At 40.0% G+C, this 24157-nt stretch overlaps 1 protein-coding gene across 2 annotated transcripts in view; it reads right to left on the minus strand.

Annotated features, from left to right (window-relative positions):
* Positions 1–24157, minus strand: part of TMEM79 (transmembrane protein 79) — a 345348-nt gene that overhangs the window by 243079 nt on the left and 78112 nt on the right. The gene's annotated exons all lie outside the window — the stretch shown is intronic.

The following is a 24157-nucleotide window of genomic DNA, read 5'->3' on the forward strand; positions in this document are numbered from 1 at the left end:
CAGGGGGATCCTACCGTAGTCATCACTGTCTCTCACTTGCTGAACTGGGCTGGCTTGAACTCACTCACCTCCTTCAGTGGTATCAACTCTCACTCGCCCACAAACTAGTAAACCATCCACTAAATGTCCCATCCCTCCAGAATCTACTCCAACCTTATCGCACCACCAGACCACTAAGATCCAGCAACAAAAATCACTTCCAGATCACTAAAGCCAATAACTCTGCTGGTAAAGCACTATTCTCTTGTGCCATAGCCAAATTATGGAACTCACTCCCACCCATAATTACCTCCGTACCATCATGAACCCACTTCAAAACTTTACTACAAGCGCACCTAAAAACATGCTGGCTATGCCCTTGCAACTCCCACTCTAATATCATCCACCCCATCCAACCACTACCTTTCTTTCCACTCCACTAACTACCTTGATTATAGCAAGCTCAGATGCTCATAAGCCTAGTACTTATTATACAGCAGGAACTTCTCATTGTAACATTTCTTAATGTCTGTTATGTACTTCACAGATAAAGATTCTAGTTGTCTACTGATGTACTATGTTCTTCATCTGTAAATATGTTGTAAGTAATTGCTATGTTAAATTGTTAATCGCTATGTAATCCAATGTAACTACTGTCTGTTTATTTTACTGTGGAGCTTTTCTCCCCGGGCCTCCGCTGAAAATGGACCTACGTCCAGTCGGACATTCCCGGTCAACGAATTTAAATAAATAAATAAATAAATAATGTGTTGCACATGAAATTTTGGTCAATATCTTTGTCAGTATATTTTTTTCTTTGTACTGCTAAGTATATTTTAATACTTGTTATTATCTTTACCAATTTAGCCCAAGTCATGGCTGAAAAGGGTCCTGGGATCAGTTCACTTTCCTGGTTACCAAAGTATAAACAAACATGAAATAGAAAAAAAGGAGGTTGAATATGACAAAAATAATTAAAGAACTAATAAACCACATTTTAATTCTGCATCATTCATGCCAGAGAAAAAAACTTCCCACTGAAGGCATTGGGAAGTAGCAGACGGACTTAGTTTGGAGTCCTACTACTGGTCACTTGTAAATGTACAGCAGGGATCATTTACTGCAGTGAGAGTTTTCACATTCATCATGAGTGTGTGGGATGGTCTGTCAATTCTTTCAGAACTACAAAAAAATCCCATTGCAAAAGCCTGCTATTTACCTACTTGCTTTTGCTGAAAGTAGCTAACAGCTATTTATAGCACAGAACAGTGATGGCAAACCTTTTTTGGCTCTTCTATCGTGTGCTGGGAAACAATGGAGAAACTAGTTTTGGGTTATTTGAGGGCACCTTAATGACGCTTACCTACACAAATATCCAGAGCTGGACTGAGCACTAGGCAACCTAGGCAGTTGCCTAGGGCCTATGTTGGCAAGGGTGGAGGCTGGGATTCCTTAACAAAATGTCCTGTACATAAAAAAGTAAAACAGTACCAGCATTAGGACCTTGTAGGAGACTTTAACTGACTTCCACCACCACATAGCACCAGTGTTAGGACCTTGCAAGAGGCTTTTCATAGCACAGCAAGCCCCAGAAACATCAGCATTAGGATGACTTCCTTAATGCAATTCCCAATGGAAAACCCACAGGAGATTTAAGTATTACATTTGTGCAATGTAGTAATAGAGCAATGAGCTTGAGCACAAAGTACAGAGCAGCAGCACGAGAAGACCAGCTAAGCCTGATCGTGTGCGTGTGTGTGTGTGTGTATATAAAATGCCCCAATTAGGGATACTGTTTAGTTAAATGACTTTGCTCAGAGTCAAACCCCGATCTTAATGATTGGTAAGCAAGCACCTTAAACCTCCATACCAGCTGCCAGATCTCTTTTAATTGTATTTCTCTCTTTTTTGTTTTTTTTTTTTTGTTTTTGCAAATCACTGAGGATCATAGCCTGTTAATGTCAGTCAGAGTTTCGTAATTGTGTTATTCAGTGTCTGCTGCAATGGTTAGCATACTTTCTTTTGGTTCAAAAGGCTATTAGTTCTCTTCCCACACCAGGTAGCTTGACTGATTTCAAACGCCAGTTTTTTTTTTTAACTCATTCCCTCCTATACAGCTCTCTTGAATATGTATCTTTACCTTCCAGTGGGTGTGGCTTGAGCCTTTAAAAAATGAAGTTATCACCTTACAGTTCTAACAAATACTCATTGCCAGAGGTCAAATATCAATACAACTGTGTTTTGCTATCATTTATGCTTCAGGATAAAATATTCTGATACCTTGTAGGTAGCATCTTTTTGGAATTATTAATGGAAATATGAAGCAATATTTGATGCCTAGACGAGCAGTAGGAGGTAACTGCAGAAATGCCTGTAGGAGCCCTCGGCTGTAATGAGAATGTAACATAGACAATTTATTCTTCAAGGTCAGCAGACACTGAATTTGCAGATGAAACCCTGAAATGCGAAGTTGTTTGTCAGCATCATTACCTTCATTACTTACAGTTCTATTTAATGTACAGTCCACTCATGTGATTTTTACTTCTGCAGAGATTGTGTATATTGACCGATATTAGCGGATTATAATGATAGTGGCCTTTTATGGTTGAAATGTTCTGAAATTGGTTAGTCATTATTGGTTTACATATGTTTTGTTTCAATGCGTACTGGAACAAAATGTTAAACTACAAATTTTAAGACACACTCTTAACAAGTGGTGCTGTATTAAATGAGGAATATATTTAAATACAGTCAGGAAGTTGAACTGAAGAACATATGCATTTATGTATGGTCCTAAAAATGTGTGCATGGAATGAAAACAGCCCAAAGGTACGCTTAAATTTGCCACTGGCCAAATGCATTTCTATGAATGTGGGTTTCAATGCAGTTTCAATGAATGTGAGTTTCAAGGGCACAGATGGTTAGTGTTGCCCATGCTAAGTCTGTTTTCATTGTGAGACTGTATAAATTTGTTTTGCAAATGGCTATTCGTCTTTGTTTTCTAAAATTTGAAGTTTTAAATTAAATCCAAATATTTGTGATCACTGTAATAGTAAAGAAGAAAATGTATACATAGAGAGAGAGATTTAAAAAGTGTTTATTGCAACTGGGGAGATAGACAAGTAATAGAGCACTCAGATGTCTGTGGGGGGGGGGGGTGATCTATTTAAGCATGATCCATCTCTGCAGTTTCCTATTTTGCTTTTACCTCAGAGAAATAAACTACTATTTGTAATTTATCCCAAGAAAAACGGTCCAGGTGCCAAGCAAGGATGGTAGTCCAATGGAACTTTATTAAAAGTTAAATGTCATAAGCGCTTTCACCCTGACTCAATTGCAGGGCTTTTTCAAGTGTGTAAACACTACATTTTACATTTACACACTTGAAAAAGCCCTGCAATTGAGTCAGGGTGAAAGCGCTTGTGACATTTAACTTTTAATAAAGTTCCATTGGACTACCATCCTTGCTTTCGCTGGACCGCTCTGGGATTTGCTATTTAGTTTACGGTCTCTGCCCGTTTTTTCATTACTATTTGTAATTTACATTTTTCCAGCAATGTTATTAACACTTTTGAAAAGGCTGACAAGTTGGATTCTTTCATGCCTGTGATACGCTGGATCCTAGAACTTTTAACTTCTAAATGACAGTTGACAGGTTTGGGGCAACAGTGACTGATATTCATTTTTCAGATTGCTAACATCTAGGAAGAATTCACCAGTATTCACTGCTGAGATTCGGTTATTTATGATTGTTGGCTCTTAATTTCCAAGATCTGTTTTTCTTATAATGTAGACGATGGATATTAAAATAGATAAAATAATTGTTGCTACTTCTGATATAAATCATAGGTAAGTACGAGGCTACTGGCTCTAGGGCATAATTAAGCCTAGCCAAAATGTTTCAGCTTTCACCTCACACAAGGTTTAGTTACCTGTGCCTGTTGAGCAGGGCTACAGACGTGATTCCCGGGGTGAATTTCCCGTTTTCCATCCACTCGTCAAGATTCCTCTTGAAGAGCGCTAGGGAGGGGCTCTGCCTCACATATATGGGGACCTTATTCCAGAGCAAGGGGAGTCTCTGGGACACAAATCTGCCCCTCCAACAAGTCCTGTTTATTCTTGCTGTCAGGTTAATATCCCTTGAGCGTGTAACTCTGGTGGATTGGGTTTTCCTTAGGTGGAGCATTTCCAGCAATTCAGGGTTTGCAATAGCCTTGTATGTTAAGCATAGGTCACCTCTGAGTAGCTGGTACGCGACAGAGTATAGTTTGACTTTTTTTAGCCTTGTGGCATAGGGCATGTGTTTAAGGCCCGTTATCCTTTTTGTGAGGTACTTTTGAGGCCTCTCCAGTTGTTGCAGATGTCTTGTAAAGTACATCCCGAATGGGGCACTGTACTCAAATTACAGGTCTAATGAGTGATGAGTAGAGGGGGACAATAACTTCCTTATTCCTAGATGCAAACCTCTTTGTGATAAGATGGGCCATGCAGAAGGATTGTCTAACCACTTTAGCAATGTGGTTGTTGAAGGAGAGGTTACTTATCCACCTTTGTCCCTAGGTCTCTTATCTCACACACTGTGATAAGTGGGCTGCCACCTATGTTGTAATTCATTGGTACTTGTTTTTTCCCAAAAGGTATGACAATGCACTTTTTAGCATTTAACTTGAGACTGTGATTTTGGCACCACGTATCTTTATCAGTGAGACCACTCTGAAGGATATCTATGTCAGTAGGAGTCTCAATTATGGCACCCAGTTTGCAGTCATCTGCAAACTTTGTTAGCCATAATCTCTCTGTGTTTGCTTGTACCTCGGAGAAATAGATGCCTAACAGGAGGGGTCCCAATACTGAGCCCTGTGGTACTCCACTAGTCACAGGTTTGGAGTCTGATCTAGCGTTCCCAATTCTCACTGAATGTGTTCTATCTGTGAGCCAGTTGGCAACCCATCTTGTTATATAGGGGTTTGTGTTTAGGTTAGTGAGTTTGTCTGTAATTCCCGAGTGAGGAATGGTATTGAAGGCCTTGGCAAGATCAATGTATGCTGTGTGGACCACCTTCCTTTCATCTACTGCCTCAGTGACCTTTTTGAAAAAAAGTCAACCAGATTGAGGAGACATGACCGTTCCTTTATGAACCCAAACTGGGTAGGGTCTACAGTTTGTAGATTCCCGATGTCTTTGTTTATGAGTTCCATGATGATGCGCTCCATGGCCCTACAGACTAGGCTCGTCAGGCCGATGAGGCGGTAGTTCCCGGGGTCAGTGGTGGCACCTCTTTTGTGGAGTGGGATGACTGCTGCCATGCGCCACTCTGTGGGAACATAGCCTGAGGTGAGGCTCTGGTTAAACATGGTATTAAGGTGCGGGATTAATTCATTTTGAAGTTCACGCATCACGCAGCCTGGGATGCCGTCAGGTCCCATGGATGTTGTGTTTTTTGCTTTGGAGAGTGCTGTTTTCACATGGGTGTCTGATTTCAGGGGCAGCACAATCGTCTGGTATAGATATGGGCCCTCTAGGTGGTGAGGGTGTGGTAAAGTTTGCACTGAACCTACCTGTCAATATATTGGCGATATCAGTTGGCTCCGTGACTTTTGAACCATTATGCTGTAGCTCAGAGCAGATCTGTGTGTTGCAGTTTAGGTTCTTGTCATAGCTAAAAAATGCCTTGTGGTTGTCTTTGGTGTCTGTTGCGATTTTTCTTTCAAAGTTCGCCTTAGACGTTTTTATGAGGGTTCTTAGCTTTTTGCTAAGGTTGGTCTGGGATCCCTTCCATTCCTGGGTTTTTACTCTTTTCTGTAATAATTTCTTCCTTCTATTGTAGAGCTTATTTATGGCCAGGGTCAACCAGACTGGTTTCCTCTTTTTGGAGGAATGGGTCTTGGTCTTGTTTGGGATAGCACGGTCCATGCACTTGTGTAAGTACTTGTAGAGTGCTTTTGTGTAGGATACAGCAGATTCAAATCATATTTACATTCTGCGTGGGAGTAACAAAATTTGCCAGCTCTGTCTTGAGTAGCATAAAGTTTGCTTTGGAGAAGTTTTTTTACCGTGGTTTCCTTGGGAGGGGGTGAGGGTGGTATGTGGATATCTAGGGTGATGAGTTTATGGTCTGATCTGACCAAAGAGGAATTTAGCAAAGGTGTGGAGCATTTATCCCCCATGTTGGTGATAACCAGGTCCAGTATATTGTTACCTCTCGTGGGGGTGCTAATAAGCTGGTCCAGGGCATTTGAGTTTATATATTCGAGGAAGCGCCGAGCAAAGGTATTAGTGCTTCCATAGTTTTCCCAGTTAATGTTTGGGTAATTGAAATCACCCAGTATAAGGGTGTTCGGTTGGACCTTCATGTTTTCCAGTATCTGGATGAACAAGGAGTGGGTGTCTTGGGTCAGGGATGGTGATTTGTAGCAAGCTGCAATCTGAATTGCAGTTTTGCCCACTGTAAGTTGCACTTGGATGATCTCCGAGGCATCACAATTTGCAACCAGTCTGGAGGTGCGATTATCCTTGATGAATATGGATATGCCTCCTCCCTTTGTATTTCGGTCCGGGTTTTGTGGCCGAAATGCGTGATATGAGTTGTAGCCTGGTATCACTGGGGTGCTCTCTTGAGCCTTGAGAACCAGGTCTCCGTTACTGCACAAATATTAATGCTCTCCATATTGAGGAGTGCCTCAAGAGAGAGTGCATTTTGAGGTTTAAACTCCTAGCATTGAGCAGCAGGACCCTCAGTTTTTTGTCGCTGGTACTTGTTCCGGCGGTGGATTTGTCTTTTGAGCCTTGCCTAAAAAAGGCAATATGGGGGTGGCAAGAGCCTAATCTTGTTCATTTAAATCATTGGGCTGTACATAAAATTTATATAAATCATTGGGCTCCACATAAAATGTGTACAAATGCTAGGAAATCCAAAAATATGAATTTTGGATCACATACTCACACTTGTTACACTCTTAAAGGTATTAAAATTATGAAAACGTTTTCCCTTAAATATATTGCCAAGAAACTATGAGGCAACTTATCTTTTGAACATTATATAACAAGACATTTTAAAATTAGTTGACTGCATAAATGGATATGTCAGGTCTAAATGCAGTGATGTTCTTGCATCTTTATTTAATACTGTGGCAGGATCCAAGAAGCAATATGCCATGCAAATAGTACAGTTTTGTACCTACCATAAATGTAGATGTTCGAGGATCCCCATTGCTGCAGTCCTTACTATTGGGTATAGTCCGCCGTCCAGTCGGCCCGAATACCAGAGTATAAGGCTGACGTCGGTCAGGGCGCATTAGACTGACGTCAGTACGTCAGGGTACTAATGCGCATGACCGACGTCATATCCTCAGTCTTTTCTTGCCCCAGATGTCAGAAGACCCTAAAAAGACAAGGCCCAAAATACCTGCACCAAAAATATGTACAATATATACAAGAATATATACAAAAATATAAGCAGGTAACCTCACCTACACAACCACCCCTAAACACAGAGAGGAAGGAGGGAGGGAAAATTGGACTGCAGCAATGGGGATCCTCGAACATCTACATTTATGGTAGGTACAAAACTGTACTATGTTCTTCGTTCCCCATTGCTGCAGTCCTTACTATTGGGTAGAATCCCAAAGCAGAGGTAAGGGAGGCTGGCAAATCATAAAGAAGCAGGAGCTGACAACATGCCTTGCAAAACAGCTGTGGCAAAACCAGCCCTAGACTTAGAGTAGATAGGAAGGTGATAATGCTTAGAGAAAGTATGCACTGAACTCCAAGTAGCTGCTTCCAAAATATCCTTAGTTGCCACCCCCCTTAAAAATGCTGTTGAAGTGGCAGTAGCCCTAGTGGAAGGAGGCCTAATCCCAGCTGGAATCTCCTTGCCATGATGGGAATAACAAAATGCAATGCAAAAGCCAATCCACCTAGAAATAGTTTGTTTTGACACAGGCTTGCCCTGTGAACTCAAAGCAAAAGAAACAAACAACTGCTGAGACTGCCTGAAATCCTTAGTCCTGCTTAAATAATAACGCAATTGCCTGTGTACATCTAAAGTGTGCAAAATCTTTTCCCCTTTATTTTGGGGGTCTGCATAAAAAGTAGGCAAATGAATAGTTTGGTTTAAAGCCACACTAGAAACCACCTTAGGCATAAAGGAAGGATTAGTACGTAATGATACCCTATCCTTATGGAAAATCAAAAGGGCTCTACTGCCATAAGGGCCTGCAACTCAGACACCCTTCTTGCAGAAGTAATAGCCAACAGAAAAGCAGTCTTCCATGACAAGTATTTCAATTCAGCAGTAGCCGCAGGCTCAAAAGGTTGTAGAGTAAGTTTTTCCAACACAAAATTGAGATCCCAAGCAGGAGTAGGAGCTCTCGTGGGGGTCTTATATTCTTTGCCCCTCTAAGAAACTGCTTGAACAAAGGATGCGAAAACAATGGTGGGTCACAATCATAGTGAGCTGAAATTGCTGCAGCATGAATCTTAATGGAAGAGAAGGACAAACCTTTGTCCAATAACTCAGTAAGATATTGAAGAGCCACACTCAAATTAGGCTCAGAAACCTGCAAATTCTTTGCTGTACTCCAAAATAAAAATCTCTTCCATTTTTCTGCGTACACTTTCCTTGTACTAGGTCTTCTAGCTTCCATAATCACATTTAAAACTTGTTGAGGAAGTTGAGACCTGCTGTGTTTCAACACAGAATATGCCAGGCTGTTAGATGAAGAGAGTGAAGCTTGACATTGAGCAGATGACCATCCTTCTGAGATAACAGATGAGGAATCAGAGGTAAAGGCCATGGAGGCTTCCTTACCAAACTCCGTAGTAGTGGGTACCAGTGTTGCCGAGGCCAATCTGGAGCTATCAAAATCATCCTTGGCCTGTCTTGTCTGACCTTTAATAGTACCTTTGGAAGAAGAGGCAGAGGAGGAAAGGCATACACATGAAGGTTTTTCCAACTGAAAGACAGAGCATCCACTTTCCAAGCTGTGTGATGAAACCCCTTTGTGCAATACTGTGGCAGCTGGTGGTTTAGTGGAGAAGCGAACAGATCTATGTCTGGAGTTCCCCATGACACTGTCAATTTTTGAAATACATGAAGATCCAATTTCCACTCGTGGGGATCCATGATTTGTCTGCTTAACACATCTGCTAAGGAGTTCTGTGCTCCCGACAGAAACCTTGCCTGAAGAGTTAGTTGCAAGCTTAGCGCAGTCTCCCATAAAATCATTGCTTGCCTGCATAGAGGATAAGAATGCGTTCCCCCTTGCTTGTTGATGTACCACATGACAGTTGTGTTGTCTGTTAGAATCAACACCTGCCCTGGAAGAAGTAACTCCTTGAAAGCTATTAATGCAAACTGGACTGCTAACATCTCCTTCATGTTGATATGTAGATGCTGTAGTCTGGCAGGCCACTTGTCTTGTATCCACTTTCCATTTAGATGAGCTCCCCAAGCAATGTCCGAGGCATCTGTCGTTAAAATCTGACTCGCCTCTGGCCGGGTCACAGAGAGTCCCTTGTTTAGGTGACATTCCTGAGCCCACCACAAAAATTCTTTTTGAAGGCAAGGTATTATTTGAATGACAGTGTCCAAATCCTGGCAGTGCTGTGTCCATACATTTTTGAGATACCATTGTAGCTTCCTCATATGCAGTTTGGCATTGGGAAGCACCAGAATACAAGATGCCATGAACCCTAATGCTTGAAGGACTGTCCTTGCAGTCAGCACGGACTGATGAGATAGTTGATGGAAGTAAAGTGACAGACTCTTTTGTTTGTCCGGGGTTAAAAAGGCCATCTGGGCTGCTGTATTCAGTCTCACACCCAGAAAGCACATGTCTTGAGAGGGTACTAGACTGGACTTTATTTCGTTCACAGAATACCCTAGGCATCTTAGCACTGCTATAACATATTCCAGATGCTGTAGAAGGTCTTCCTTTTCTTGAGCCAGAATCAGGCAGTCGTCCAAGTAAGGATAGATTTGAATTCCTTGAAGCCTGAAGTAAGCTATCACTGGAGCCAGAACCTTTGTGAATACTCTGGGCAGTAGATAAGCCAAAGGGCAATGCAGAGAACTGATAATGAGAATCTCCAGCTCGAAACCGCAGATACTTCCTGCAACTTAGCCTTATAGGCACATGAAGGTAAGCTTCCTTGAGATCTAAAGTTACCATCCAGTGATCTTTGCCCAGCAGAGGTAAAAGCTGTTGTAACGTCAACATCTTGAACTTGGGAATGTCCAGAAAAGTGTTGAGGAGAGATAAATCCAAAATTGGTCTCCACGTGTTCCCCTTCTTTGGTACTAGGAACAGGCGAGAATAAAATCCTAGGCCCCTTTCTGATACAGGGACTGGCTGAATGGCCCCATCTGGAGTAACTGAGAAACTTGCTTGTGAGCCTCTTTTCTTTGTGGAGGAGGAACGCCTGGCATGCCTTTGAAAGGGGCATTGTATGGAAATAAAATCTGTAACCGTGGTGAATGATATCCAACACCCATTTGTCTTGAGTAATTAAATCCCAATTTTCTTTGAAAAGAGACAGTCTTCCTCCCAAAGGAGCTGCCAGGCGAGAATCTACTGGCAGCTGAAAAGACAGGTCATTGGGTCTGTTTACGAAAGGACTGACCCCTGCCCTCACCAGAAGTCTGAGCAGGTGAACTCCCTGTTCTAGGCCTAAAAGAACCTTGAGCCCTGCCCCTACCACGTCTAGACCTACCCCTAGACTGGGAATCATAAGCAGGATATGTCCACCCCTTAGCAGGCCAATTTCTACTAAACTTGGTGGCTGCACCTGCAAAAATCTTTAACAGTTTGCATAGACTTAGCTTTGTCCTCCATTTTCTTTAAAACTGCTTCCACAGGCGATCCAAACAACACATCAGACTGTAAAGGAGCATCCAAAATCCTTGTCTTAACATGCTCAGCTAAATTCTGATCCCTCAACCAGGCATGCCTGCGAAGAACAGAACTAGTAGCAGCCACCCTCGAGGAGGCCTGTACAGCATCAAAACCACATTGCAAAGAATGCTTACCCACTTGTTCAGACACATGAACCAAATCCAGCAACTCTTTACACTCAATACCTTCCGCCAAAGCATCCACCTTAGATTTTAATTGTGAAAGGAGATAATTCTGATATTTTAGCATGTGAAACTGACAATTCAACGCTCTCATGGCTAGAGTGGAAGAAGTATACACTTTCTTTCCCCACCTATCCAAAGCCCTTGCCTCTTTATCAGTGGGAACAGGATTTTTAACCACAGAAGCCTTAACACCTTTAGGCCCTTGAGAAATAGTTTCTGGGTCCGCCCTAGGACTCTTAAACAAATACTTATGAGCTTCGGGCACCCTATAATACCTATCAGGCTTAACAGGAGCAGGAGGCAAAGAGTCAGGGTTCAGGGAAGCCTCTGCAAAACATCTTCCACCACATTCAACACAGGAGGAATAGCTAAGGGCCTATGCTGGGGTAAAACAAGAATTCCCTAAGCCTTTTCCTGGAATCAGAGTAATCCTGGCCTTCCCATTTAAAGTGCTCCCTCATGGAATGCAGAGTCTCTGAAAATGAGAAATCCTCAGGAGGAGAAGCTGTAGGAGTGGAATCATCCACATCAGAATCAGAATAAGTAGGATACTCCTGCAAGTCTTCCGCAGAAGACTCTGAAGCCTCTGAACACTGTTCAAAACTATCAAACTCGGTTCCACCCTAGGCCTCTTATCAGGAGGGGCATAGAACCTCTAATCATAGTAATCAAATCTTCTGCCATTTTAAGCATATGTTTCTTAGGTACAGAACCCGAAATGCTAGGAGAAGCCCCACTGAAGCTGAACTTGGCCTACCTCTCAAAGAAGTTTTGGCAACAGAAGGAGAGGCTCTAACTACCTTGGGAAGAGAGGGAAGAACAGTTACCTGAGAAGCCCCTCAGCCTGGCCTACCTCCTGAGAAGGCACATCCTGTAACAGTAAAGTTTCTGCCTGAGACTCCATGGAAACTCCTGGCAAAACCTCTGGCTCCACTGTGCCTTCTAAAGAACCGGCGTCCAGGACTGCCGGTTCATCACCCCTAGGCTTCGCTGGTTTGTCCTTGCGCTTCTTGACGAAGCGGGCCGGAGCATCCGGCGGCATTTTATAATTACAACGCTTCCCAAACACTAACCTGGCACAGTCTAACCTCCTCTTAATAGTGCGTTTGTTAAACCTAGCACAAGAGCGGCAACCAACAACGTCGTGCTCAGGCCCTAAACAAGGTATACACAAGGTATGGTAATCCCTATGAGGTATCTGTTTCCCACAAGAAATACAGTTATTCACTTTTTCTGACATCCGGTTAAATACTGAGGCAAGAAAAAACCAAAATGTTCCCCAACGGGGTACTTAGCCAACTCCGTTTCGGTCTGAAACTCCGGTTTCGGAAATATTTCAGAACGCCAACCTGCACTCGCAAAACTGCTTCTGCATCGGACCATGCGGCAAAAAAGACTGAGGATATGACGTCGGTCATGCGCATTAGTACCCTGATGTACTGACGTCAGTCTAATGCGCCCTGACCGACGTCAGCCTTATACTCTGGTATTCGGGCCGACTGGACGGCGGACTATACCCAATAGTAAGGACTGCAGCAATGGGGAACGAAGAACATCTGGAATCCTACTATATTTAAAATAAGCTAAATTGCAACACACAAAAAAAAAAGAGATTTACTAAGAGGATACAAGATCAAAAGTCACCTTCATATTCCTAGAGGTTGAGGCGCCTAGACTAACTACACTGAAATTACTCAAGCTTAGATGTCATTTGATTTTAACTTGTATTGCATGCAAGGGTTTATTTCTGTGTAAAATATTAGGACATCTATTCATGGTCCTAGCAGATTTTTAACCCTGTTTGGGAGGAAAAAAGTCAGTCACTAGAATTTTCTTAATTAAAGTTGATCATATTAAATTTTAAGTCTGATGAATATATGGAAATGTAAAGGTTGCAGTGTGGCTGTTTTTTTATGTTAGTCTTTTGCTTGTAATTTGTACATGTAAAAATGTCCCAAAAGACACAAAAACGTCTGGTAATGTAAGATAGCAACACCGGTGTAACACGGCTCGGACAGGAACTAAAAACTTTTTATTATTACAAACAAGACAAAAATAAACAGTTAAGTGCTTTCATCTGAATATACAGACTTCATCAGAACAGTTTAAGACCATTTGAAAACTCAAATAAATAAACTTTTTGGCGCCAAAAAATAATGTCAGTTGTGATTTAAAAAGACAGTGCTTGGCTATAAGCCGTTCTGTCAGAATCCTTATTAATAACCAAACTAAAAACCACAAGTTGTCTGCCAACATTTCCCTGCAGGATAATAAACTTATTCATTCTATCTACTGATACCATAAATTAATACTGCAACAAATAATAATAAATAATAAATGCATAATACTACAAAATACTATAAAAATGCTATAAAAATACAACGTACTATGAATATGCAAAATGCTTAGAAATTCTACTGTTTATACACCTGCTCTTAAATAATGAATATATAATGTGTCTATCTAATATATCATAATACCAATATATATCAATAAAATATGGAATATTAAAACATTGAAATACATTAAAATACATGTATGTGAATCCAAATTATTGAAGAACAAATCCTAAAAATACTGTTGTATCATTAATACCACTAGTGTGAATAGTACATAACGTGAATACATAATAACTGTGTGCTATTATGCCAGATTCAAAAATGGCTTAATACTGATATGGTCATTGATGTCTGGTTTTCTCGTGGCATCAGTTAAAACCTGCCATTTACTTTCTTTCATACCCAGAAGGGCTTTCCAATTGCCACCACATGGGGAAATTTCTACATGGTCTATAATGGCAAATTTAAAAGAATGTGCATCTCCACTATTAAATACATGTCGATACAATGCATTGTTTTTGTCCTTTACCTTAATGCTGTAAAAATGGTCATAAATACGTCGCTTAAACTGTCTCTCAGTTTTACCTATATAAAAAGCAGAGCAGGCCATACATTTAGCCAAACAGACTATATTCTTAGTATTACAATTCCCCACTCTATATTCAATATATGTCATGTTAACATCATCTAACTTGCATCCTTCTGCTTTGTTTATAGCTTGGCATTGTTTACATGACCCGCACTTTCTAGTAGTATGTACTTTCTTCGTCTTACTATTATTCTTCGTCATGATTTCCAACTGTCTCTTTATATTCCTTCCGGTTTTGTAAACGAAACATGGATGTTTACCTAAAGTAGTTTCTATTTCATCATCCACTGTTAACAAATTCCAGTGGTTCCTAATGACATTTTTAATATGTTGTACATGTGGTGAATATGTCAAAACGCATATGAAATTATACTGTAGGAGGTTGAATCTAGCTTTATTTTTTAAAACCAATGACCAGAACAATGGATACTTTGTACCTAACGAATTAAAGAAGAGCACTTTTATTCCACCAGCTAATCCGAGAGTTGCAAGTTTTGAAAAAATGGTATGTCAAGATATTTACAAATTTAATAAATTCAATAAAATTAATAAATTTAAAAATACTTATAACAATAGGAATAATTTATCAGAGAGTGAACGTAAATGTTTGAAAGAATTAATGACTAATAAAGAGGTTGGAGTTATGAAACCTGATAAGGGGGGTGGAGTAGTTTTATACAACACTATGGAATATATTAATGAAATGCACAATATTTTGTATGAATCTGGCAATTATGAGACTATTTCTCGGAATTAAATCAATATAGGATATAAAAGAATTGATCTAGCCTTGGAGGAATATCTAATTGATAACAGAATTACCAGTGATACATACAATTATTTGAAAGTAGAGTTTCCCACTTTGGCAACTATTATAGGCATCCCTAAGGTTCATAAGAGTTTAACACCCCCCCCTTTTAGACCTATTGTCTCATGTAGTAAATCCAAAATCTACCCTTTAGGGGTACCCATAGATAGATGGGTTAAACCTGTATATGATAACATTCCACACCTCATCAAGGACTCGTGGAGGTTTTTAGCCCAGCTTACCCTTAATATTTGGAGTAGTGATTTAATTTTCATCACTACTGATGTCATTGATATGTCCTCTAGCATCCCCAAAGATATTGGTCTGCAGAATTTTAGTAATAGTTTGAGAAAATATTCTGACATGGATTGGAACCGTATTTGTCTCATTATGGACATGATGGGGATGGCTTTGGATTTTAACTACATTCATTTTGAAGGTGAATACTTCAGACAAACCAGGGGAGTAGCAATGGGAGCATCTTCTGCTCCCATTTTTGCTAACCTAGTTATGCTGGAATGGGAAACAGAACATCTATTTAGAAGTGAATTTTTTCAATATGTCAGTCACATATTACACTAGATACCTGGATGATATGTTCCTGTTATGGAAAGGACCCACAGATATGATTGATTTATTTATTGATTATATCAATAATTCCAGTGAATTCCTAAAATTTATCTATAAGGTTAGCAAAAGTGGTATAGCATATCTAGACACATACATAAGTCACTCTGATGATGGTTTTACATCACAAATATATAGAAAGGATACATTTTCTAATGATTATTTAAAATTCAGTAGTGACCATCCTCAGCACGTTCTTAAAAATATATTCAAAGGACAGTGTATCAGAGCAGCCCGTATGTCTTCAACTATCGACATTATGAACCAAGAACTTGAGTTTATCAAGTCTATGTTCATTAATAGGGGATATCCCAATTTATTATTGGTTAATGTTATTGATTACGTTAGGAATGAATGGGGTAAGAAATATCACCCATTATTGGGAAGGCAATTTACAAATATGAACATTGGTTCTTCGGTGCCGAATGTACGAAACAATCGGATATGCGTTTTGACATATTCATCACATGTACAACATATTAAAAATGTCATTAGGAACCACTGGAATTTGTTAACAGTGGATGATGAAATAGAAACTACTTTAGGTAAACATCCATGTTTCGTTTACAAAACCGGAAGGAATATAAAGAGACAGTTGGAAATCATGACAAAGAATAATAGTAAGACGAAGAAAGTACATACTACTAGAAAGTGCAGGTCATGTAAACAATGCCAAGCTATAAACGAAGCAGAAGGATGCAAGTTAGATGATGTTAACAGGACATATATTAAATATAGAGCGGGGAATTGTAATACAAAGAATATAGTCTATTTGGCTAAATGTATGGCCTGCTCTGCTTTTTATATAGGTAAAACTGAGAAACAGTTTAAGCGACGTATTTATGACCATTTTTACAGCATTAAGGTAAAGGACAAAAACAATGCATCGTATCGACATATATTTAATAGTGGAGATACACATTCTTTTAAATTTGCCATTATAGACCATGTAGAAATTTCCCCATGTGGTGGCAATTGGAAAGCCCTTCTGGGTATGAAAGAAAGTAAATGGCAGATTTTAACTGATGCCACGAGAAAACCAGGCATCAATGACCATATCAGTATTAAGCCATTTTTGACTTTGACATAATAGCACACAGTTATTATGTATTCACATTATGTACTATTCACACTAGTGGTATTAATGATACAACAGTATTTTTAGGATTTGTTCTTCAATAATTTGGATTCACATGCATGTATTTAATGTATTTCAATGTTTTAATATTTCATATTTTATTGATATATATTGGTATTATGATATATTAGACAGACACATTATATATTCATTATTTAAGAGCAGGAGTACAAACAGTAGAATTTCTAAGCATTTTGCATATTCATAGCACCTTGTATTTTTATAGCATTTTTATAGTATTTTGTAGTATTATGCATTTATTATTTATTATTATTTGTTGCAGTATTAATTTATGGCATCAGTAGATAGAATGAATAAGTTTATTATCATGCAGGGAAATGTTGGCAGACAACTTGTGGTTTTTAGTTTGGTTATTAATAAGGAGTCTGAAGGAACAGCTTATAGCCAAGCGCTGTCTTTTTAAATCGCAATTGACATCATTATTTTTTGGCGCCAAAAAGTTTATTTATTTGATATTTCAAATGGTCTTAAACTGTTCTGATGAAGTCTGTATATTCAGATGAAAGTGCTTAACCGTTTATTTTTGTCTTGTTTGTAATAATAAAAAGTTTTTGGTTCCTGTCCGAGCCGTTACACCGGTGTTGCTATCTTACATTACCAGACGTTTTTGTGTCTTTTGGGACATTTTTACTCAGTTGCCTTGGTGATAATTTGTACATGTGCATAAGGGAGGAATGAAGCTGAGCTGTAACTTCTGTGAACCTTCAGAAAATACCATAAAAGCAAGTTGCATATGGTAGAGGCTTTTCACTGAATTTTGTAAATATTTGGTAAATAATTTGTTTTTTTTTTTTTATTTATAGCACTTTTTACCTTGCATTATAGGTTCATAGGTTGGTACTAGGCTATCGGCCCTAGGGCCTATACAAGCCTAGCCATAACAATTCCCTGGCTATTTCTTCCCACACTATTTACTTCCCTGGACCCCTGTCTAGCAGGGCGACTGACGTGATCCCCGGGGTGAATTTCCTTTCTCCCATCCAACTGTCAAGGTTCCTTTTGAAGAGGGCCAAAGAGGTGCTCTGCTTGACATGTATGGGCAGTCTATTACAGAGTCTGGGGAGTTTCTGGGTCAAGAAACTATCCCTCCAGCATGTTTAGTTTATTGCGATGACAAGGTTTAGATCCCTGGAGTGTGTGGCTCTGAGGGATTGGGATTTCTTTAAGTGTAGCATGTCGAACAGCTCTGGGTTTGACATGGCCTTGTATGTTAATCAGAAATCGCCTCTGAGTAGACTATATGCAACAAGAGTATAGCTGGAGTTTTTTAAAGCGGTCAGCACAGGGCATCTGCTTTAGGCCTGCGATTCTTTTAGTGAGGTATTTCTGCGGCCTTTCCAGTTGTTGCAGATGTCTTGAGAGGTACATATCAAACAGGGCGTTGTACTCTATAATGGGTCTAATGAGGGATGAGTACAATGGGGCAATGACTTTTTTTCTGGATGAAACGCCCTTAGTGATGAGGTGTGCCACATAGAAGGATTTCCTGACTGTTGTGGCAATGTGGTTATCGATGGTGAGACCACTGTCCACCTATGTCCCTAAGTCTCTTATCACACTTTCGGTGTTTAGTGTACTGCCACCTATGCGGTAATTCACGGGTACATGTTTTTCCCAAAGGGGATAACTATACATTTCTTGGCATTGAACTTGAGCCCATGGCTCTGGCACCAAGCATCTGTTTCTGTAAGGCCCTTTTGTAGAGTATCCACATAATTTGGGGATTCAATAATGGCTCCCAGTTTGCAGTCATCTGCGAAATTTGTTAGCTAGAGTCTCTTAGTGGTGGCCTGTACTTGAGAGAAGTAGATGCCAAACAAGAGCGGTCCCAGGACTGAACCCTGAGGTACTCCACTTGTCACTTGTCTGGAGTTGGATTTGGATTCGGCTACTTTTATAGTGTGGGTTCTGTCAGTAAGCCAGTTGGCAACCCATCGAGTGACATAGGGATTAATGCCCCTTCTGTCAGTAAGCCAGTTGGCAACCCATCGAGTGACATAGGGATTAATGCCCACCTCAGTAAGTCTATCTATGATTCCAGAGTGGGGTGTGGTGTCAAAGGCCTTGGCGAGGTCCAAATAGGCTGTGTGGACCGCCTTACCCTCACCCACGGCTCTGGAGACTGATTCGAAGAAGTCAATCAGATTTAGGAGACAAGATTGGCCCTTCACAAACCCAAACTGGGTGGTGTCCAGTGTTTGAAGGTTGCCAATGTCTTTGTTTATAAGTTCCATGATAATACATTCCATGGCCTTGCAGATCAGGCTCGACAGACTGATGGGGCGGTAGTTCCCAGGATCCAAGGTGGAGCCCCTTTGTGGAGTGGGATAACTGTAGCTGTGCGCCACTCAGTTCGCACAAAGCCCGAGGTGAGGCTATGATTAAACATGACACTTAGGTGAGGTGCCAGTTCATTTTGTAGTTCATGTAATACACAGCCAGGGATGTTATCTGGTCCCATGGATGCTGTATTCTTAGCTTTAAGAGTGCGTTCTTTACCTGTGTGGCCGTTATTACCGGAATTTGGCAATCTTCCGGTATTGAGATGGGCCGTTTAGGGGGTGAGAGGGGGGTGAAGTTGGCACTGAATTGATCTGCCAGGATATTGGCAATATCCTTGGGATCAGTATATTTAATGCCATTCTGTTGTAGCTCAGAGAAGATCTGAGAAATGCCATTTAGATTCTTGACATAGTTATAAAATGCCTTGTGGTTGTCTTTGGCAATTTTATTTTCATAACTAGCTTTGGAGGATTTCATGAGGGATCTCAGCTTCTTACTGAGGCTGGTAAGGGAGTTTTTTGCATCCTGGGATTTTCCTCTTTTCTGCAACAGTTGTATTTACACCAATGCCAAGTCTGAAAATAGTCTATGCAGATCAATGTTCTACTCCAGTCAACATACTTAAATACATACACACATTATATATTTTATATATATATATATATATATATATATATATATATTTATATATATATATATATATATATATATTTATATATATATATATATATATATATATATATATATATATATATATATATATATATATATATATATATATACATATACATATACACACACATACACACACACATACATACATATATATATATATATATATATATATATATATATATATATATGGGAAGTCCACTTGTTCAAAGTAGTGAAACTTCGAACATTGACTTCGGCAGTCATACTACAGAGCGGAATGGGAATATTCCCTTTTTCCCGCTGTAATGCGATCTCGGAGTTGGTATATTTAAGTAGGGGGGTGGGGGGTGCAGGGGGCTTGCTCCCCTGCAAAAACATGGTTTTAGTGGGGGGTTTTTTTGGGTAACCCAGGGGACTAGACTTCAGCAAAAGTGCACTTCCATTCAAGTGGACTTTCGCTGAAGTGTAGGGTCTACTGCTCTATTTCGAAGAAGTGTATTTTTGATGCAATATATATGGGTCACTTTCATTTGCCTGACATTTCATTTGCCCGACAGATATTTCAGGCAGTTCATTTGCCCGACAATGAGAAAAAGGCAAGTAAAAGGTTTTTGTCCTCTTCCCCACTGAAGTGCGATCCTGGAGTTAGAATATATAGTTAGGGGGGTGTGGGGGGTAGTGAACAATAAAAAAACAAACTGCACAATATAAAACCCCCACACCCTCCCTAACTTGATAGCCATCCCCAATTTGCAATCGCTGGCAAATTTTGATAGCCATGTGAGAGAAACGTGCATAGTAAAAAAGGAGAGAGCCCAGGCCACAGCCCCGTGGGACAGTACTGGAGACACTTTCCTGTCTAGAGTATATACTCCCAAACCTTAACAGTATGAATTCTGCAGAGAGCCAATTAACTTGTCAGTGAACTACGTATGGGCTGGTGTTGAACTGGGAGTTTTTGTCAAAAATCAGAACTCTCAGAAACTACAGTGACAAGTAAAAACAAATACAGCCAAAATAATTATATACCAGCAACAGTGTATTCATCTGATGTGTGCTTTCTTTTTAAATCTTTGTCTTGGGCCTTTTGTTTAATGAGCTCAGATCTCAAGGCCAAGGCCTCAATGGAGCAGAGCAGAGAGATAGCTTTCTTTTGCTAAAAACAACAAATGTTGTCTTTCTCTTACCACACCTGAATGAAATGACTCAAAATATCACACAAATAATAAAAAAATGAGCATTTCTCAACAGAAGGAACAACAAGAATGCCTCTCCTACTAAATCATATGTAACTTGGACTGGCAGTCTGTCATTTGTTAAGGCAACAGATGTCTGGGCACCAAGTCTGTCTTCAATGCCACTATTAGTCTTCTTTTCTAAGACATACTGAACATCAACTAAATGTCAAAATGAAAGTACGCAATTTGTATAAAACAGTTTAATGTTTACAGAGGCAGCATGAAAATGCATATATGCACTTGCCCAGACTATTAGAAGCCCACGACTCTCAGCCTGTGGCATAAATAGCTAATAACTATGCTTCTGCTTTTATAGTCCAGTGATGATACAGTGGCATCTGGCCCGGGGGTCTTTACCCACAGTGAGTATTCCCTTGAGGCCCAAATACACAGTCTGCTTTCCTGGAACTTGAGCCATGCTACTGGGGTGTTCACACACACTGTTGACTTATCTACATCTTGAATGACATCCACTAGGGGAAAAACTACTCGGAAGGACTGGACCACAATTATTCATGCGTTGGGGAGACTATTTGAGGGGGGAAAAGTCAGCTGGCCATTTTCGACTCTACTGCATGAGATTCAGGATCTTACCAATTATGTATCATCTGATTGTGAAGAGCAGGATAGGACCCTTTCATCATCTCCGAATTCACCAACATATTCAAATTGTGAAGGCTTCAAATGTTTAGTACCCCCAGACTTTTCAGCCACATGAAACTGTAGCACAGAAATGCCAGATACCCTTTTCATCTGGTCCTGGGAAGATGGAAAAGAGAGAGGGTTATCGAACAATTGTACCAAAGAAAACATTAAAGGGGAGTGTGCAGCCATCTACTAAAGCAAACAGCCACTACATATGAGGATACCATGGTCTGTACTGCTGTAGCTGGTTGTGTCAACAATGTCTCTTGGAAATAATGTGGAAGAGAAGCTACTCCTTGTATTGATAAGAGATGCTGTGAAGAATAAACTTTGGTGTCAAAACATTAGTGCGGCTGACTGACATCAGGTGAGCCAACACAACACAAGTAAAACAATGAAAAATGGAACTTACACCAAGTTAAAAGGCACTAAGTGGAAAAGATGTCAGAGAAACCAATTTGGGCGTCACACAGGGCAGAAACCAGGGTTCTGATGCCTAGTAAGACTGAACTTTCACCTTTTTAATAGCAATTGCCACCTTGTCATGATATACTTCCGGTAAGATGGAGGTCAGTTAGATTACAGTAAATACGGCCAAAATGCACAGTAAGGATGATAGGCAAGGTACCAGAGTGGAGACAGAACCTGCAGAAAATAAGAGCTTGGATTTTCTAAAGGCACCTCAAGAGGTAGCTTAGCACACTCAATAATGATTAGAGCTTCACTCGGTCAGTTTCTGAAATTTCTTGAAGTTAGACTCGAGAAGCACAAGAACTTTCATGATCCCCATGTGAAGGCTGCTGGACATCAAATAAGTCTCAATAGAGTTTGCAGAAGATGAAGAGATTCCTTGTTCCAGTCTCACAATTTGTTATGACATCAAATAATTCTAAAAGTGATTTCCTTACTGCAACTTACTGAGGTCACTAAAGTCCCTGCAGATGTAACACTCCTAGGTATCACCAGACATATTAAACAATTTAGGTATTTGTCTGTAAGGCAGGTTAATTTGTCAGAGGAACAATTAATGAAAGAAGCTTTGACTGCATAAATGGCAAATCACGCCAGTCACAGCCCGACTACCAGAAAAGGTTTCTAAAGGAAGACAGATTAGTGCAGTGTAGAAAACAAAATGAAAGAATGAGGACAGAAACTGAATGAAGCGGTAAAAAGTTCAACACTACATCAAAAGGCTGAAATAAAGCTTAAAGTAGCCTGGGGATGCTCAATATGAAGAAAAACTTATGTAACAAAAATAAAAGCAGTCTACAGCAGTCCTTTACAAGGTTGCAACAGGTTTTATTATCTTGAAAACGTTCAAGTGCTGAGCAGTCCTAGTACTTGCTTTGACGATCCAACCTGTTATTGCAGGTGGAGGTTTACTACACCAGCTCTTCTAATGCAGTGCATATGTAATGAAAATCTGTCCAGCATTGTGCACCATCACATGATGAGGTAACTTCATGCAGAAGGTCCTTATGAATCAAATGTCACTATACAGGTAAATTCTTCAGAAATCAAAGGTGCAGCAAGCAGGAAAGAAGCAATCATATAACATAAACAGCTAGTTAGGAGATTCCAAATAAAAAAGGAGGACAGCCTCAGAGTAATTTATAAAGGAACATCATTTTTGTACAATGCACATCTTCAAAACTCATCTCTCACACAATATGACTAATGAAGTGCCTTGGGAGAAAAACCTGATGCCACACTAAGACTGACAGACAGACTGATGGATATATAGGGGGCATCATGGGTAGTGTTGATGCCACACAGCAAGAGGTTTTCCAGTCTGATTCTTGGATGAAGTACCTTGTGTGTGGACTATGCATCTCCTCCCTGTGTTTGTGTGGGTTTCCTTCAGGTGCTCTGGTTTCCCCCTACATTCCAAAGATATGCAGTAAGTGGACTGGATACTCTAAATTGGCTACAGATCTTACAGTATCAGTGCGAGTGTGAGTGTGTGTTATGGAAGAACACCCATAGCAGGGCAAGCCATCTGGTTGTGTGAACACCGTTTCTACATGACTGCCACCTCAGGCTGATTTTTTGCCAAATAAATTACCTGAAATTGGAGGATAAATGTAAAAAGGTCGAGAAAGTCATAACTGAAAGAATAAAGAGAAAATTAACAAGGGATCAATGTAATTTTGATAATAAGCCATTTCCCAGACAGAGATAAAACCATATAGTTAATTAGGTTAGAGGAGAAATCTGATTCAACATCAGCATCAACACTGGGATGTAGTTCAGAACACAATGTTCAAGATGGCTCCAGGAATTTGTTCTCAGTAAATGTTGAAAATAGAGGTAGCTCAACAACAGCACGTGGTGCAACTAGAGGTCAGTGTGCACATAGAGGAAGGCAATGGAAATCTGCATCATGGACAGAGTTTATAGATACTGAATCTATTGCACACTGTATTTGATGGAATTACTCTTTCTTTGGTTAAAAAAGGATTACATTTTGTGCCAACAATTTTACTTTCTCGAGGCAATATGCAAACTGAACTTCTTCTGCGTAGGAAGTTGAAAGTGAAATGTTGGTTTAAAAATAATTCAGCAAGTATAGAACAGGCATATTCCTAATTTAGGTAGATTTGTGACCACTGAGGAACCTTTACCTCCAGACTGCAACATGAATGAGGTTTCTTTATATTCTTTTGATGAAGAAGCGTTTGCTAACATTAATGTTGCTGTTAATCTAGAAAAGGGCATCAACGGTTAAAACTGCCCTCCTTCAAAAGATAAGTTTA

This window comes from Protopterus annectens, chromosome 8.part0 (assembly GCF_019279795.1).
Source record: "Protopterus annectens isolate FY-2018-M chromosome 8.part0, PAN1.0, whole genome shotgun sequence".
Classification (NCBI taxonomy): domain Eukaryota; kingdom Metazoa; phylum Chordata; order Ceratodontiformes; family Protopteridae; genus Protopterus; species Protopterus annectens.